Raw genomic sequence first — 16,412 nt, forward strand, 5'->3', positions numbered from 1 at the left:
ATTCTTCCTTAAACAGTTTTCTTTAGCTCAGATTTTTCAACTTCTCAGTATTTTCAAAACTTGAATTTTAATATGATAGTTTTGCTTTCACCATTCAAAGAAAATACCTAATTTTACATACAAAGCTATTTAGGACACTCTTTTCTTCCCTCTGTGTTCTTTGACTTTTCCTATTAAGTTTGAATCTCTACAACCATTGATTTTTACGTCCTCTTTCACTTTTTCCTTCCAAATTCACTGCTCTTTATACTTCTAGCTTGGGTAGTGGAAGACAGCAACTGTTGGAAAGAATATAGACAGTACCCAACTAATTATGATTTGACTTATGATGTTTTAACTCTATAGTGGTGCAAAACCAATATACATTTAAAAAATGTGGAACTTAAATTTTTGAATTTTGATATCTTCCTGGTCTAGTAATATGTGGTACAGTGTTCTCCCATGATGCTGGGTAGCAGCAGACAGTCACATTTCCCAATCACATGATAATGACAGTAAATAAATGATAACTGTATTCTACTATATTCAACTTTGTGTTGGATATGTAATAAAATTTGCTGAATGCAGACTTTGTGTTAAATTATTTTGCCCAAATGTAGTCTAATGAAGTTCAGTAAATTAGGTATATTAGATGGATTTTTGACTTAGGATTTTTAATTTATGATGAGTTTATCAGGACCAACCTCATTTTAAGATGAGCAGCATCGGTGCAACCTTCCAGAATAAGTACCTTGTGATGGTTTAGATATTAAGTGTCTCCACGAAGCTCATGTGTGAGAAAATGCAAGAAAGCTTAGAGGTGAAATGCTTGGGTTACAAGAGCCTTAACTTAATCAATGTGTTAATCATTTGGTAGAGATGACTGAGTTGTGGTTATTATAGGCATGTAAGGTGTGGCTGGAGGAGGTGGGTCATTGGAGTGTGCCTTTTGGGTATATATTTTGAGAGCTGAGCTTAGACTCTCTCTCTGCTTCTTGGTGGTTGTGGTCTGACCTGCTTTCCTCCTCCACATACTTCTGTCATGATGTTCTGCCTCACCTTGAGCCCCAAGGAATGGAGCCAGCTCTTTACGAACTGAGACCTCTGAAACTGTGAGTGTCAAAATAAAGTTTCCCTTCTTAAAATTGTTCTTCTCAGGTCTTTTTGTCACAGCAGTGAAAAAGCTGACTAAAACATACCCTTATGCCTTTTCCATGAATTTCTCCACAGGAGAGCAGGCATTGAGAGAGACAAATGGATTAACCTGCCTTCTAACATCACTTTTCCAATCATTAGAAACAAGGAGAGATTATGCAGTAAGCAACTCATGCCTTTTAGCACATGCTACCAAGCACAGCTTTTGAGCACTCATTACCTAGTAATACAGGCCATCTTTATTTGTAAACTCCCTGATATCAAAAGTGCTATGATATCATAATTGTGTCATTGAGCTGTTACTGGAAGCCATGTGTAACCATATGAAAACTTTCATCCTCAAATAATTTCCAAATAACACTCCATAGTGAATAGACTTGAAAAATTATTAGGCTGAAATCATACTTCTAAAATATGAAGTTCGTTCTCTTACCTTAATTCAGTTTGTTTTTGGTCAACTTTTTCAGTACAATTATTTCTTCACTTTCTGCTCCTTATAGACAGGTTGTGAAAAGGTGTTGAGATGTGTAAAGTCTTAGCATTAGAGTATATTGCTTGATGTAATTTATCTCCTATGTGGATGAAAGCTTTATTCTTCTTTCTACATGTCCATAATGAAATGGAAGACCTATTATGTCATTTCAGTGACATACTATGTTGCTGTTAAATAAGTACTTTTCTTATTCTCAATTATATTTAAAAATGGAAGTATGTCATTGTATCTAAGATGATTTAGTACCTGGCAGTTCAAGATTGCCATGTTCACTTCAATATTCTGACATTTGCAAAGGTTTCATTGCCCATAGATCAGATATTTTGAATGCTTTATATATTGTATTTTTATTAATTTCATAATGTATCTTTGGGGGACAATTAATACAGAATTTTATAATTTTATCACTTTCCCTGAGCAATATGAAGCATTAATATGACATAAAATATAAAATTTATTATAAATTATTGAAAAGTACACAGAAGAAAAATACAGTGGAATGTGCTATTCTGAAGCTTTATTACTTTATTTGAACAATTTTATTTTAAATGAAATAGAGTATTCATGCACATATTTCTATCTATGCAGCATTTCTTGGAATAGCATCCCTAATCATCACTGTAGAATTAGGGGACTATATAGATAAATGCAATAATAAAATCAGTTCTTGTCTCAAAAGGCTGAGTTATATTAAATATCACCTCATTGTTCTTAAAGTTAGTATTCAAAAGGACCTAGCTGTTTCTCATTGTTGGTGTTTGTGCTACAACATTAATATGATATTCAGTAATCTCCCCATTCTTAAATTTAATATTCATTTAAAAAGAAAAGATATATTTATTCTTTATAAGTTCCTGAACCATTTGAAGGTTTCAAAGTAAACAGAATTCAATATTTTGGTATAACCTTTAATGGAAAAAAACATGATTTCATGATTCACTGTATATTCTTTGAAAGATTTATATTTTTATTAGGGTCAATGATTTCATGAAAATGTATTGTTATTTTGCAAATATGTTTTCTTCTGCTAGTCTGACATTTCACATCAGGGAATCAGGCAAAAGGTGCACAATTTAACAAATTTGAAAGCTTTTGTTGAGGTCAAATCACTTTCTTAAATGATTAACCTTTGAAGTAGAAGGCTAAACAAACATAAAATGAGCATATTTCCTGAAAACCTCCTTAGAAATTCAGTTGTTAGGTCCTTCATACTTGTGCTCTCTCTCAATCTCTCTTTTACACCCTCCCTCTTTCACATACCAAAACACACACACACACACACACACACACACACACACACACACACACACAGTAAAATATATGTTAGATAATGCCTTGATTGGACTCAGGACAAAATATAGCATTGCTTATAAAAAATATACATTTATTTTTCCCAGTTATAGTGATTAGCATGTTCAAGATGAAGGTGCCACCAGATTCAGTATCTGGTAAAGGCCTGCTATGGAATAGATGGCCATCTTTTGGGGGCTTTTCTAACAATGTGCAGGGTATAAGAGATCTTTCTTGGGTCTCTTTTAAATTGATTCTATTTAGTTATATATAACATTAGGAGACATTTTGACATAATTGAAAAAGCATGGAATATAATTTGCTCTAATCTAGTCCCCAGTACTTTCCTCCCTCCCCCTGCTCACCTCCCTCTACTCTACTGTTCTTTATGGAATTCATTTATTGTTATTTTTAATTAGTGTCTTGTGGATATATTTAATGTTCAGATCTACTGTGGTATATTCTTGTATATACATCTGAAAGTTCAGTCAGATTCTTTTTAAAGGCACTATTTCTATTAATGAGGGCTCTACCATATGACTTAATCACTGTCCCAAGTCCTTACTTACTAATATCTCTATCTGGTGAGTTAATATTTCAACATATAAAATTTGGAAGGTCTCACACACATTCAGATCACAGAAAATTACTACATTTCCAAATAAAAGTTTAGCCATATGCAAACTGTAATTGTTCTATTTCTATGAAAGGTGTCAGATAACAACACAAGAAAAATTAACCCATTCTCAGTTATTTTCCTTAATATGAAATTCATGTTATTTTAGGGTGTAGGTAATGTAGACCTTCTTCATTGTCAACCATAATGTGAAAAAAATTCAAAATATGAGTTCTTAATCAAATGAGTAAGATGCAATATTTCTTCAAATAAGTTAGATATTAGACATTATATTAATGTTGAATCATGCTTTATATATGGTCAACATTTTAAAGAACATGCTTAAAAATTAAATCTATGTGAATATATTTTTAAATATCATGAAATTGTTTTCATCTCTGTTGAATAATCTTTGAATATGTTATATGGGTACAAGGATCATCGTGTTAAATTTATTGCAGTGTTGAATTGTGTCTGGAATATAGATGGCACTCAGTTTGCTTGAGTGAACCTAATTCACACAATTATAAATAACATTCATATTTTTATCTTTAGTGGTCAGATTTAATTGTACATCTTTTTTTTTTTGGCTTTTTTTGAATAACAATTCAGGATCCGAATATAACTCTCCACAAAACCATGGGAATTCTCCATCTCCAAGTGATAAAGGGTGAACATTTCCTTGACTATTTGTACTACTTAAAGTCAAATGTTGACTCACAGAGTAGGTTTTTGGTTTCAGGATTCATGGATTTTGTAAGACATACGTCTGCTACACATAATAATGAAAACCTATATAATGCCCAAACTTTCAGATTAAGAATAATAGAAATTATCTAAACATATGCGTGATATTGAACATCTAGTTTGGTAATGTTTGGCCATCCTAATTTCATCCTTTATTTGGAATACCGTGGTTATATTTATTAATGATTATTGTGTACCATTTCAGAAGACACAAACTGGCTAAATTTTTTTTTTAATTTCAAAAGTTTTTTCCTTGGAGCTGGGTAGATAGCTCAGTTAGTAGAGTGCTTGACTTGCAAGCACAAGACCCTGGGTTCAATCGCCAGCACTGCAAAAAAAAAAAAAAAAAAAAAAAAATTGTCCAGTTTTTTTTTCCTTCTAATTCTTTTTTTTTTTTAATTGTAAACAAATGGGATATATGTTGTTTCTCTGTATATGGAGTCAAGTCATACCATTTGTGTAATCATAAATTTACATAGGGTAATGTTGTTTGATTTATTCTGTTAATTTTCCCTTCCCCCCACCCCTCCCACCCCTCTTTTCCCTCTATACAGTCCTTCCTTCCACCATTCTTGCCCCCCTCCTTAACCCTAAACCTAAACCTAACCCTAACCCTAACGCTAACCCCTCCCACCACCCATTATTGTCTTCATCTGCTTATCAGCGAGATCATTTGACCTGTAGTTTTTTGAGATTGGCTTATCTCACTTAGCATGATAATCTCCAATTTCATCCATTTGCCTGCAAATGCCATAGTTTTATCAGTCTTTATAGTGGAGTAATATTCCATTGTGTGTGTGTAATATATATATATGCCACAGTTTCTTTATCCATTCATCAATTGAAGGACATCTAGGTTGGTTCCACAATCTGGATATGGGGAATTGAGCAGCAATGAACATTGATGTGGCTGTATCTCTGTAGTATACTGATTTTAAGTCCTTTGGGTATAGGCCAAGGAGTGGGATAGCTGGGTCAAATGGTGGTTCCGTTCCAAGTTTTCTCAGGAATCTCCATACTGCTTTACTGAGTGGCTGCTCTAATGTGCAAGCGCACCAGCAATATATGAGTGTACCTTTTTCCCCACATCCACACCAACACCTATTGTTGCTTGTATTCTTGATAATCGCCATTCTAATTGGGGTGAGATGGAATCGTAGGGTAGTTTTGATTTGCATTTCTCTTATTACTAGAGATGTCGAACATTTTTTCATATATCTGTTGATTACTTGTACGGATTCTTCTGTGACGTGTCTGTCCATTTCCTTAGCCCATTTGTTCATTGGATTACTTGTATTCTTGGTGTAGAGTTTTTTGAGTTCTTTATATATTCTGGAAATAAGCGCTCTATCTGAAGTATGAGTGGCAAAGATATTCTCCCACTCTGTACGCTCTCTCTTCACATTACTGATAGTTTCCTTTGCTGAGAGAAAGCTTTTTAGTTTGAATCTATCCCAGGTGTTGATTGTTGCTTTTATTTCTTCTGCTATGGGAGTCCTGTTAAGGAAGTCTGATCCCAAGCCAACAAGTTGAAGATTTGGACCTTCTTCTTCTATAAGATGCAGGGTCTCTGGTCTGATTCTGAGGTCTTGATCCATTTTGAGTTGGGTTTTGTGCACGGTGAGAGATAAGGGTTTAATTTCATACTGTTGCATATGGTTTTCCAGTTTTCCCAGCACCATTGTTGAAGAGGCTATCTTTTCTCCATTGCATATTTGGCCCCTTTGTGTAGTATGAGAAAATTGTATTTATTTGGGTTTGAGTCCATGTCCTCTATTCTGTACCATTGATCTACCTGTCTATTTTGGAACCAATACCATGCCGTTTTTGTTACTATTGCTTTGTAGTAGAGTTGAAGATCTGGTATAGTGATACCCCCTGCTTTGCTCTTTCTGGTAAGGATTGCTTTAGCTATTCTGGGTTTCTTATTCTTCCAGATGAATTTCATAATTGCTTTCTCTATTTCTGTAAGGTACATCATTGGGATTTATTTGGAATTGCATTGCATTGAATCTGTATTGCCCTTTTGGTAGTATGGCCATTTTGACGATATTAATTCTGCATATCCAAGAACATGGGACATCTTTCCATCTTCTAAGGTTTTCTTTAATTTCTTTCTTTAGTGTTCTGTAGTTCTCATTGTAGAGGTCTTTCACCTCTTTTGTGAGATTGATTCCCAAGTATTTTATTTGTTTCGATGCTATTGTGAATGAGGTACTTTCCCTAACTTCTATTTCTTAAGATTCATCACTTATGTATAAAAATGCATTGAATTTATGAGCATTGATCTTGTAACCTGCTACTTTACTGAATTCACTTATGAGTTCTAAAAGTTTTCTGGTGGAATTTCCAGGTTCCTCTAAATATATAATCATGTCTTCAGTGAACAGGGATAGTTTGAATTCTTCTTTTCCAATTCGTATCCCTTTAATTTCTTTGGTTTGTCTAATTGCTCTGGCTAGAGTTTCAAGGATGATGTTGAATAGAAGTGGTGAAAGCAGGCATCCCTGCCTTGTTCCAGATTTTAGGGGGAATGCTTTCAGTTTTTCACCATTTAGAATGATATTGGCCAAGGGCTTAGTGTATATGGCCTTTACAATGTTAAGGAATGTTCCCACTATCCCAATTTTTTCTAGTGTTTTGAGCATGAAGAGATGCTGTATTTTATCAAATGCTTTTTCTGCATCTATTGAAATAATCATGTGATTCTTAACTTGAAGTCTGTTGATATGGTGAATGACATTTATTGATTTCTGGATGTTGAACCAACCTTGCATCCCTTGGATAAAACTCACTTGATTGTGGTGCACTATCTTTTAAATATATTTTTGTATACGATTTGCTAAAATTGTTTGAGAATTTTTGTGTCGATGTTCATTAAGGATATTGGTCTGAAATTTTCTTTCCTCGATGTGTCTCTGTCCGGTTTAGGTATCAGGGTGATATTGGCTTCATAGAGTGAGTTTGGGAGAGTTTCCTCCTCTTCTATTTCATGGAATACTTTGAGGAGTATTGGAATGAGCTCTTCTTTAAAGGTTTTGTAGAACTCGACTGAGAACCCATCTGGTCCTGGACTTTTCTTTGTTGGTAGGCTTTTGATGATCTCTTCTATTTCATTGCTTCAAATTGATTTATTTAAATTGTGTATGTTCTTCTGGTTCAGTTTAGGTAATTCATATGTCTCTAGAAACTTGTTGATGTCTTTGAGGTTTTCTGTTTTGTTGGAGTATAGATTTTCAAAATAGCTTCTAATTATGTTTTGTATTTCACTCCTGTCTGTTGTGATATTTCCTTGTTCATTCCAGATTTTAGTAATTTGAGTTTTCTCCCTCTTTCTCTTTGTTAGTGTGGCTAAGGGTTTATCAATTTTGTTTATTTTTTCAAAGATCCAACTATTTATTTTGTTAATTTTTCTGATTGTTTCTTTTGTTTCAATTTCATTGATTTCGGCTCTGATTTTAACTATTTCCTGTCTTCTACTACTTTTGGTGTTGGTCTACTCTTCTTTTTCTAGGGTTTTGAGTTGTAGTGTTAAGTTGTTTATTTGTTGATTTCTACTTCCTTTGTTGAATGCGCCCCATGAAATAAATCTTCCTCTAAGTACTGCTTTCATAGTGTCCCAGATATTTTGATATGATGTGTCTTTGTTCTCGTTTACTTCTAAGAATATTTTTTATTTCCCTCCTGATGTCTTCTGTTATCCATTCATCATATAATAGTGTATTATTTAATCTCCAGGTATTGGAGAAGTTTCTGTTTTTTATTCTGTCATTTATTTCTAATTTCAATCCATTGTGATCTGATAGAATACAAGGTAGTATCTCTGTCTTCTTGTATTTGCTAACAGTAGCTTTGTGGCATAAAATATGGTCTATTTTAGAGAAGGATCCATGTGCTGCTGAGAACAAAGTGTATTCGTTCTTTGTTGGATGGTACATTCTTTATATGTCTGTTACGTCAAAATTGTTGATTGTGTTATTGAAATCTATGGTTCCTTTATTCAATTTTTGTTTGGAGGATCTATCCAGTGGTGAGAGAGGTGTGTTAAAATTGCCTAGTATTATTGTGTTGAGTTCTATTTGATTTCTGGAATTGAGAAGGATTTGTTTGATGTACATGGATGAGCCAATGTTTGGGGCATAGATATTTATGATTGTTATGATTTGCTGTTTTATGCTTCCCTTAAGCCTTATGTAATGTCCTTCTTTATCCCTTCTGACTAGTTTTGACTTGAAGTCCACATTATCTGAAATTAGGATGGATACCCCAGGTTTTTTGCTGTGTCCATGTTCATGGTATGTTTTTTCCCATTCTTTCACCTTTAGTCTATGGGTATCTCTTTCTATGAGATGAGTCTCTTGCAGGCAGCATATTGTTGGATTTTTCTTTTTAATCCAATCTTCCAGTCTATGTCTTTTGATTGAGGGGTTCAGGCCATTAACATTCAGGGTTATTATTGTGATATGTTTTGTATCCCCAGTCATCTGACTCATTTTTTTTTTGACATGATTTGGTTTCTCCTTTATTTGGCTATTCCTTTAGGCTACTTCCTCCCATTGCTGATTTGCATCATTGTTTTTCATCTCTTCCTCATGGAATATTTTGCTGAGAATATTCTGTAATGCCGGCTTCCTTTTGGAAATTCCTTTAGCTTTTGTTTATCATGGAAGGATCTTATTTCATTGTCAAATCTGAAAGTAAGTTTTGCTGGGTATAAGATTCTTGGTTGGCATCTGTTTTCTTTCAGGGTTTGGTAAATGTTGTTCCAGGCCCTTCTAGGTTTTAGGGTCTGGATTGAAAAATCTGCTGATATTCTTATTAGTTTCCCCCTGAATGCAATTTGATTCTTTTCTCTCACAGCCTTTAAAATTCTGTCTTTATTTAGTATGTTAGGTATTTTCATAATAATGTGCCTTGGTATGGGTCTGTTGTAATTTTGTATATTTGGAGTCCTATAAGCTTCTTGTACTTGGTTTTCCATTTCATTCTTCAGATTTGGGAAATTTTCTGCTATTATTTCATTGAATAGATTGTTCATTCCTTTGGTTTGTTTCTCTAAGCCTTCCTCAATCCCAATAATTCTTAAATTTGGCCTTTTCATGATATCCCATAATTCTTGTGGATTCTGTTCATGATTTCTTACCATCTTCTCTGTTTTTTCATCTTTGTTTTCAAGGTGAAATATTTTGTCTTCAATGTCTGAGGTTCTGTCTTCCAGGTGTTCTATCCTATTGGTTATGCTTTATATGGAGTTTTAAACTTGTTTTATTGTTTTTTTCATTTCAAGGATTTCTGTTCTTATTTTTTTTCAGTATCTCTAACTCTTTATTGAAATGGTCTCTTGCTTCACATATTTGCTCTTTTAACTGTTGATTTGTGTAATCATTTAATGCCTGCATTTGCTCTTTCATCTCCTCCTTCAATGCCTGCATTTGCTCTTTCATCTCCTCATTTGCTTCCCTGATTGTTTTAATTTTGTACATTCTGAACTCCCTTTCTGACATTTCTTCTGCCGTGCTGTCATTGGGTTTTATTGATATAGTATCTAGGTTTGTTTGGGACATTTTCTTCCCTTGTTTTCTCATATTGTTCAGATATCAGTGGAACTCTGAGATATTGCAGATTTCCTCTATTGGCTTATAGTGTTCCTGTAGATTTCCGGTATATCACCTCCCAGCCTTCAGTAGCCTGAAGTCTTGGAGGAACTTGATAATGCAGTGCTTCCGAAGAAAGCTGCCCCTAGCCCGCTACTGTTTCCAGGGCTTGGAGCTGTCTCTGTGTGGAAAGGCTCTCACTGGGCTGTCTGCTCCGAGAGGCTGGCTGTGGAAGGAGCCTGCCACCGGAGGGATCAGGGCTGCTTGGGGAAGTCTCTGGCTGCCCTGCCCTGGTCCCAGAGGCTGCCTGCAGGCCGGAGCTCGCTGCTGGCTCTGGGACTTGAAGCTGGCTCCGTGCAGAAAGCCTCTCACTGGGTGGCCTGCTCCGAGAAGCTGGCCATGGAAGGATCCCACTGCCGGAGGGGGCAGGGCTCCCTGGGGAAGACTCTAGCTGCCCTGCCCTGCTCTGAGAAGCCGCCCCTGTCTGGGCCTGCTGCCCGAGCCGAGCTTCACCCAGTGGGGCAGACTTACCCCATGGCTCTATGTTAGTCTGAGTCTCTCAGTGCCTCCCCTTCTTGAATCCTGGATTCTGGAGTGACAGGAGATGCAGTCACTCTCTAGTCTGCCATCTTGGGTCGCCCCCCCTTCTCTTCCAATATTTTTGAAACATTTGCATGGGCTTTCAATTTTATATAATTTTAAATTTATTTTCACTGATGCATAAAATTCATATTTGTCAGTGGAGTTCCATGCAGTGTTTCCATGCATGTATGTATTGCATGATATTTAAATCAAGTAAAACATATGTTCTTCCTCAAATATTTGTCATTTCTTTATGGCAGCATCTTTCAAAATCCTCTCTTTGTAGCTTTTTGAAATGCAACGTTATCTACAGTCACCATAGTGTGCAATAGCAAACCAGAACTTCTTCTCCTAACTGTACCTTAGTAGTCAAATACACACGCACACACACACACACACACACACACTATATATATATATATATGTATATATATATATAGTTTTATGTATTATATATGATTTTCACACACACTACATGTATTTCCTGTTTATATTAATGTATATATACATATGTATGTTTTACAAATACAATTGAGTCTACTAATCTACAGGATCTTCATTTACAGAAACATTAAGTTCTCATGAATTTTTAAAATGCCTATATTATAAACATTAGAGTATGTGTTAGTTTTTCATCAGTGTGACAAAAATATCTGACAAGAACTATTCAGAGGAGGAAACGTTTATTTTGGATTCATGATTCCAGAGGTTCAGTATATGGTTGGCAGACTCCATTGCTCTGGGTCTCAGTTGAGGCAGAACACCAAGGTAGAAGGCTGTGGTGGTGGTAAGCTCCTTAGTTTACAGCAGCTGGGAAGCAGAGCAAGAAAGAGCAAGGAGCCAGGGACAAGATATAATCCCCAATGGCATGCCCCAAGTGACCTACTTCCTCCATCCATGCCCAACTTACTACAATTAGTGCACAACTTTCCATCAAATTAAATGTGTTAATACACAAAAATGACATTATAGCTCTCATAATCCAATTTTGTCACTGCCGAATATTGTTGTATTGCCTTAACATATGAGCTTTTTCATGGAATACTCCTTGATCCAAACAATAAGTAACTTACTTCTATGAAGATATCTGGACATAATTATATAATACATCATCAAGCAACTCTATCCCTCCCATTAATTTCAAAGAATAATCTAGATCCTTATTTTCCTCTGAGTATGCATATAACTTATTTTTCTTTAATCAGTGCTATTCATTTCTCACAATACTGGCAACACTTACAAACCCATCGATTGCGAAACTCCTGGAGTTGCTAAAGTCCATCACTTTAACATTCACAATTGGCTCCAAAAGCAATCATTAGTAATCATCAGCAGTACTGAGATACTTCAAATCATGCTATTTCATGAACTTTCATGAGAAGTTAGAAAATTTTAGCACTATTTGGGGATATAACTCCTTTTCTGAAACTAAGAATTAATTTTAGTACAGAAAGAAATGCTATGAATATTGTAGTTAAGACTAAGTGTCATTTTTTAAAAATATCACCTGTGGCATAATCATTCAATATTTCCCTCAGTCATTCAGATTCATTATAATATAAAAACAGTAAAATTTTCATGCTATGATCTTCCTTTTATAATACTTTACTAAAAATAAAACTATTCCTTCTGTTTATGTAAAACGTATTATTTAGAATTCACCTTTGATGATTTTTCTCCTATTCCTTCAATAGAGAACATAAAAGTTATTTTATACTAAGTTCTTCCTTTATAATCTTTATAATAGCTTTAGTCTCTCAGAAATCAATATCAACTTTGGTAAAATGGAAGACTATTAGCTATAGAAAAGTTAGACTCTTGGACTGATTCTTCGTTATGATCAGAAAAGTCACCTCTTTTCCTTATGTTTCTACTCCTTTCCTCTTCACTTTTATTTTAAATGTTCAACTTCCAGTTACTAATATCACTTTTCAATGATGTTATCATCATAGTAGTTAATTCCTAAAAGAAAGCATTTCTGTGTATAATTTCAAATTTTTTAAAGTTTGTATATCATCTCTTTTATTTTTTAATTTTTATTAGTTATTTTAGATATACATGATAGTAGAATGTATTTTCACATATTACATGTACATGGGTATAACATATTTTATTTAGAATCTCATTCTTGTGGTTGTACATGATGTGGAGTTTCAGCGATGGTATATTCATATATGAACATAGGAAAGTTGTGTCCAATCATTATTGTCTTTCCTATTACCAAGCTTCTCCCTTCCTTTCATTCCCATTTGTCTAATTCAGTGAACTTTTATTCCCCCACTTCATTGTGTATTAGCATTCACTTATCAAAGAAAAGATTCAACTTTTTTTTTTTTGGGACTGGAGCATAAGTTTCTCCAGTTCCATCCAATTTCCAGCAAATTACATAATTTCATTCTTCTTTATGACTGAATAATATTCCATTGTTGATATGTACTATCGGGGATTCCCCTGCCCGCAGGAAAGAACTCCCCGACAACATGGAGCTTTCCAAGATTCTTTATTGTTCTCTTCTTCCCGCTCAGGGGAGCACACAAAGAATATATATGGTAAGGCAGCCGATCAGAAAGCTATACAGACAAGGCACGAGCTACATACATGATCCTAATGTGTAAGTGTATGGGGCACGAGCAGATCACGCGCTGCCCACGAGCAACAGGAGCCAACAGCTAAGTACTTCCTCATATGGCGTCAGCGCGACTCCTGCTTACCGCGTCATCAGTATGCGCCATGGACCGTACGCCGGCAAACTGCCAGCTGCCATCCTGCTTAGCCTTGGGCTAGGGGTCCCGGGTACCCCGACAATGTACCACATTCTTTATCAGTATCAGTTCATCTGTTGAAGGTCACCTAGTTTAGTTCCATAGCTTTGCTGTCGTGAATTGTGCTGCTATGATATTTATGTGACTGTGTCACTATAGTATCCTGATTTTAAGCCCTTTAAATTTTCAACATATAGTATATTCTCATATCTTGAATATTACTCTAAGACTGCTTAACAGACATCCTTATCATACATTCAACTTCTGTCTTATCCTATATCTTCTCTGACTTCCTTTCATATCTCTTCTCATTATACCAATTTCCTCTATACCTTTCTATTATTTAATCCTTGGCACCACCCCCACTATCAATCTGAGGCCAGTATAAGCTTTATGCATAGTTCTATAAACACTTCTATTTCCTGACTGGGTACCTTTTGGCTGATCGTGGCTGATCGTGGCTGACTTTTTTACACCTGTACTAGGTAGTTGAATGTTTTGGGTGGGCATAGTGGAATGTGTTTCCTTAATATTTGCATTGGCTTTCTTTCGAGAAATTAGTGTAAAATAACGTGTATGTGATCTCCCAAATATTGAATCAGCTGCACACATTGCACTTTTTTGAGACTAGGATCTTCTTAGAAATAATTAGCATTTGGAAATGAATTTGTGGAATATTTAAGAAATTTTGCCCTTCACTTCAAGTATCTTTCAAATAATTAAAAATGGTTGCAGAACTGGGAAGGCATATTTTTTCTATAAAGTGGTTTCCCAAACAACAAAGGGGAAGCATAGGAAGAATTTTTCTCTATGGTCACTGCTATCAAATGTATTAGCAACTTAATGAATAATGAGTATACTCATTTAATGCTAAGATAATCATAAACTATTTTGTGTTGGAGTGTGTTTTATTAGAAATTGATCATAATATATAATTAGCGTTCAAAATAACCCTTACTGAATATATTATATTTAACATTTCTATTGCACATCACTATGGACTTCTGTAGAGGATATAGGGAGACACTCTTTAAAATCATTATATCCTTTTTAAACAAATGTAAACAAATGTTCATCAGAAAAAATTCTCTTACTTTACATGTGCATGTGTATCATATCTAATTTTGAATGCCATACCTAAAATGAGGTATGGAATATATTGAGTAAAAAGGAAATGTGTATGAATTGTGAAATTATATAGTATGTATTTAGAATACTTTTCAAATGCTTATTTTTTCTATTTTCTTTATTTTATAAATTTAGTAATTTATGACATTTAGAATTTATTTCTGTTTAATAAGTTTGAGTGACTTAATGATTTTTTGAAGGCTACATTGTTAGATAGTAGAAATGATAAAACTAGAGAATGGATTTCCTGACCCTTTACATTTTATGTTGGCCTTCCTACTTTCCTTCCTTCATTCATTCAATGACTACTTTAAACACTTTCTACATGCCAAGCATTGTTATGAATGATGGGAATTTGATGAACCAAAAATATTATGCATGGTACCTGAACTTATTGATTTTATGCATTCCAGAATATGGATATGGGCATATAATTGAGTGAAGACTTCTAGAAGGCTAGACATAGGAAAATAAGTTGGTTAACAAATTACTACACACACACACACACACACACATGTAAAGTAAGAGAATGGTAAAATAAAGTGTGATATTTATGAGTTAGAGGACTGAAATACCAGAGAGAAAGTAGTGGATAAAAACAATTGATTTTAAAATGTTCATTGAAGAAGTATTTAGGAATCCTGAGAGGTTGTTCATGCCCTGATAGTTCAGCAAAACATAGTGGCATCTGAGGTAATGACCCCTATGGAGTACAAAAACAAGAAATGCCATTGACATTGCTAATAGACCAAAGAAATGGAGAAAAAAATCTAAAGATTAAGGCATTTCAGACCACATACAGGCAGCTAATAAGTTTAAAGTGGTTTTCTGTAGAAGCAGTCCCATCTTGTGGATTTCTCTAATTCCTCTTATTCATGTGGCCAAAAGTGAAACATGAACCCTTCTGAAGAAGTGGACCAAGAAAGTATGGTCTGTGTTTTTATTCAGAGGCCTTGTCTAGACTGTTTGAAGTAGATGCTTTGTGTACCTATGAGCAAGCACAATTCCCTAATGCAAAGAAGAAGCAAGAGTTCCAATGAAACTGGTTTTATGGCTTCAATCCAGAGAAAGGCATAAAATCAAATACAAGAAATAGTCTAATTACCTTAAAAATCCCTTTGTAAAGAACTGTGACACTAAGTGTGACCTAGGTCCTTCATCAGATCATGACATAGAACAGATATGCTACTTAAAGAGGTGGAAACAGTGGATCATCCTGGAACTGGGAGAAGATAACTTCAAACATAAAAGGGTAACAGTTTCATGAAGTGTGGAAAGCATATTTTCCCCCCAGGGTAACTTACCTGAAAATCTCCTAGGATCTTGGTACATTGAAAGCATCCAGAATATTCTGAAAGATGTTAGTGGAGTGTCAATTCTTCAAAAGTACTGTTCAACATGAGACCTTAAAGTACATGGGTATACTGGCCTGTATGGCTAAGTATGAGGGCAAACTATGTGAGTGACTGAAAGACATCAGAAAAAACAATAGAAAACCTGCTACAGGTTGTGGAATATGTTGTTGCCAAAAATCATGATGCCAACTGTAGCATTCAGGTTTGGTGGCTTAATTATAGTGGCCTACAAAGATGGATCAAATGTCCATTCACATTTCATTGGTGCACAGATCTGTTCTCAGTACTGGTACAGGTGGCTTCTTTGACTAAAAGAGTAACACAGAAATGGAAAGAACCAGAATGTTCAGAAAACAAATTAAATGGCAGCAGGTTATTTAGGAACATTCAAGACATTTTTACAGTTTGGAAAGATGTATTGCTCTTTACTGTTACCTAAAAGTGTAGGTGCCACCACAGTTGACAGCTATCATAACACAAACAGAAGCATTTGTTAAAATTGATTGTTACCCAAAAGCCAGAAAAGTCTAGATTTAAAGAGACATCAATGTATAAAATACAACTATGATATCTCTTATAATTATTTACCTGAAAAGAGGGCAAGCAGTACTCTTGGTCATGTTGGTGATTCTTGGATGTCCTTGTAGACCTTTTTTGTGTCCTGGAAAGCATGCCTAGTCTTTGAATGGAGATTGGAAGGCACTGAAGCTT

The 16,412-nt window shown here is 34.9% G+C and overlaps 1 pseudogene; it reads left to right on the forward strand.

The window, feature by feature from the left end:
• The window catches only part of LOC124971526 (mitochondrial genome maintenance exonuclease 1-like), a 182,892-nt pseudogene extending 166,829 nt beyond the window's left edge, over window positions 1–16,063 (forward strand).
• The last annotated feature ends 349 nt before the right edge of the window (window positions 16,064–16,412 follow it).

Source organism: Sciurus carolinensis, chromosome X, assembly GCF_902686445.1.
Source record: "Sciurus carolinensis chromosome X, mSciCar1.2, whole genome shotgun sequence".
Classification (NCBI taxonomy): domain Eukaryota; kingdom Metazoa; phylum Chordata; class Mammalia; order Rodentia; family Sciuridae; genus Sciurus; species Sciurus carolinensis.